Genomic DNA, 3,018 nt, shown 5'->3' with positions numbered 1-3,018 from the left:
ATGTCTTGGGGTCTCTCAGCTTATACACACAGTCAATTCCACTTATGCATTATGATGTACGTTTACTTCCATAAAAAATATTTCTAGCTTTTTGACTTAGTCCTCTGCAGATTTCTTAATATAATAGGGCTTTATTGATAGTGGTTGATACAATTATACAAATTTTTCCTTTTTCTCTCGTTTGTTAATGAATAAAATATAGAAAAGCACAGATATTCAATGTATTCAGAAGCTTTCAACAACCCATCTGAAAATCCCCAGAGAAAAATATTTTAAAACTGAAGTTTCTCTACTTGCATCCACAAAGTAACAGATATGCTGTGCCAAGTTATCAAATCTGAATCTTGAAATATTCAGTTTAGCAGTCTTCACTGATTAAATTAGCAACTGAAATTTTCCACTTGATTTTTCTGCATAGTAGATATAGATTCTGATTTATCTAGGCTTGGGGGACTGTCTAATGACTCCACATGATCCCAAAATTGGTAGTGAGTTTAGATTTTTTTAAAAAGTAGTAACATTGATGATTCTATTAGCCAAAATGTGTGCTTGGAATTTTCATATTTTATGTAAACGCTTTGAGTCTGTATAGCCAAAGCCTTAAACTTTTCTTCCCTAAACTGAAAACTACTTGATTGCCTATTCCTCAGTGGCCCAAGGTAAGTCAACAGAAGCACTGTATTGAAATTAAACTTGAAGGCATATAAATTAATGCAAACCCTTTTTACCATGCAATAGTTGGGTCATCTATCTTTTCTTGTTCATATTTCTTCATTCTTCCACAGTATTTCCTCATAATAAGGATTTATATACAATGAGCTTAATTTCATTTTCTGTCTTCAAAACTTGGGATAACTATTGTATAAGAGAAGTTAAGAATATATTAATTGGTCCATGTAAACTAAACAAGTAATATTTAAAAGTCCATGGCCATGGTGTACTTCTCATGGTGAAACCAGAAAATATTTGCAATTTGAAAAAAAAAAAAAAAAAAAAAAAAGCTTACTGTCAAATAATAGTTGTGAAACACATATGATTATCTGTTCTATCAGACAAATACTACAGAATATTATTAGGTTTAAAATAACTTGTTAGAATGCAGTTTCATGGCAAAGCTTTGACTTTTCTGAAGTATCAGGTTTGCAACAAAAAGAATATGTTTTCTGTCATCGCTGACTCACAGACAGTAGAATTAGAGGATGAGATCAAACTGAGGTATCCTCTACGGCCCTTGACCCAGCCCTCTCAGCCTTTCTTAGGAGATTTAAACACATTTCCTCACATACTCTAAGAAAGGTCATGGCCAACACCTTAGTTTACATGAATGTCAGGAAACATCAAATGCTGCCTTCAAAGAGGTAAATGACCGATTGTAATTAGCTAGCTTCTGTTTCTCTTTTACAGCTAGATAATGGCAGAGATCCATGTTAAATTCTCAAATTACATGCAAATTCTGCATTGATCAATGGTAGTAAAAATTTTATGAAGTAGTATTAGACACTCCAAATATCACAAAGCGGAAAATCACTATGATTTGAATATTTGCTATGCTTTCTTCTAGGAAAAAAATAAAAATAAAAAAACTCTACGGAAGACAAACACAAAAGTAACCAAAATATCGTGCTTAATGAGATAGGTATCTTATATTGGGTACATGATTTATGGCATGAATGAAAGCAAGTCATGTGAAAGACACAGAAACTAAACTCTGAAAGGTTATTGTAAACAGGAATAAATTAGGAAAAAGTTTAAATTAGGTTTTTTGTTGGCACTGTTTTAGGACACATCCCTGTTCTCTTGTAGATATCTTTCAACACGGATTTTAAAAGAAAATGTACATTTTACATACTGGGTAGTGGTCAATGTCTTGTTTATCTGGGTGCATTCTTTTTGATCTGCTCTTGTTTTCCCCCCTTTGCTTTTCTACAACATCCCCTCTAGCAAGGCCTAAGCTGTAAAACTATCTTTGTCTCATATCGTGTCTTCTTAGAGAAGATGGTTAATATCCTGGGAATGAGCCTTGCTTTCCAAGATCTCTAGCACACCTAAAGCCTCCCCAGAAGCATTAACTGAGCTCCCTGGGCTCCAACCTGCTGCTTGCTGCATGGTAGTTAGGGGTCCTCCCTTGAGCTCACAGAAGTTATCCTCTGTTGGTGCTGATTCCTGGATAAATCACAAGAAGAACTGAAGAGAGAAAGTTTTCTTGTAAGAGAGAAGGAAAGGTTGCCGGAAGTGGGAATAAGCTGTGATGGTTAATGGAGTCAAGAGATGGTTGAGACAAAGTGAGAAAGATGAATGGAAATAAATAGATGTTCCTGGTTATTCCTCAAATCTCAGAAAATTCCCCTTCACCCCAACAGATCTTGCCCTTTATCCCCCAAATGAGCAGTTATTCGATGAACGAAATAAACTCTAAAATATGCAAATAGGTTCCTCTCGAGAGTGTGAGGGGGGCCCTGGGACTCCGTGGTGAGTGGTGCGTGTGCGGAGGGCCCTCTCGACAGCTGGGCGCTCCAGGCCCCCTCACCACGTGCGCAGCAGGCTGCTGAATCAGCGAGATCAGATAGACTAGACAGGCTCAGGGGGGCGGGCATAGACCTGCTTTTCTCTCAGCATGAACCATCAGGTCTTCCACATTAGGCCCCCTTAACCCACGGGAGGAGGCTAGTCAGCCTACCGCCTTACCCACTTGCGCGCCTCCGACCCCGCTCTGGAGACTGCTGGCTGCCAAATTTTCAGCCCGCCGGTGGCGTCCACGCTCCTCTGGAGCCTGTGTAGTAAGAAGGAGCCCAGTGGCCCGTGGAGTCGCTGGTCTGAGATGGAGCAAGTTAGGAACATCTAGGAGCAACCAGGCTGACACTGAAAGACAGGTGACTGTGCGCGCTGCTGTCTCCTGGCTACATTTCCGCTCTCCCTGGGTACCTAACAGGCCCTGGCTGGAGCTCTGCCTGGTGGACCAACCCGCGCTGGAAGAGCGATCTGGCCCTACTGAACAAAAGCCCCACAGAGATCTCTCCA

The 3,018-nt window shown here is 39.9% G+C and overlaps 1 protein-coding gene across 2 annotated transcripts in view; it reads right to left on the bottom strand.

Annotated features, from left to right (window-relative positions):
- The window catches only part of FGF5 (fibroblast growth factor 5), a 32,591-nt gene that overhangs the window by 21,463 nt on the left and 8,110 nt on the right, over nucleotides 1–3,018 (bottom strand). Inside the window, exon 1 of one of the 2 annotated variants that reach the window (XM_011966232.1) lies at nucleotides 2,686–2,986. The exons of the other annotated variant lie outside the window; for it this stretch is intronic. The gene's annotated coding sequence lies outside the window, so the exon portion shown is untranslated. Of the gene's footprint in view, nucleotides 1–2,685; nucleotides 2,987–3,018 lie in introns of those variants that run through there. 2 annotated transcript variants of the gene reach the window in all.

The sequence above is a fragment of the Mandrillus leucophaeus genome, unplaced genomic scaffold (genome assembly GCF_000951045.1).
Source record: "Mandrillus leucophaeus isolate KB7577 unplaced genomic scaffold, Mleu.le_1.0 Scaffold75, whole genome shotgun sequence".
NCBI lineage: Eukaryota > Metazoa > Chordata > Mammalia > Primates > Cercopithecidae > Mandrillus > Mandrillus leucophaeus.
This window is presented reverse-complemented; position numbering and strand designations above follow the sequence as displayed.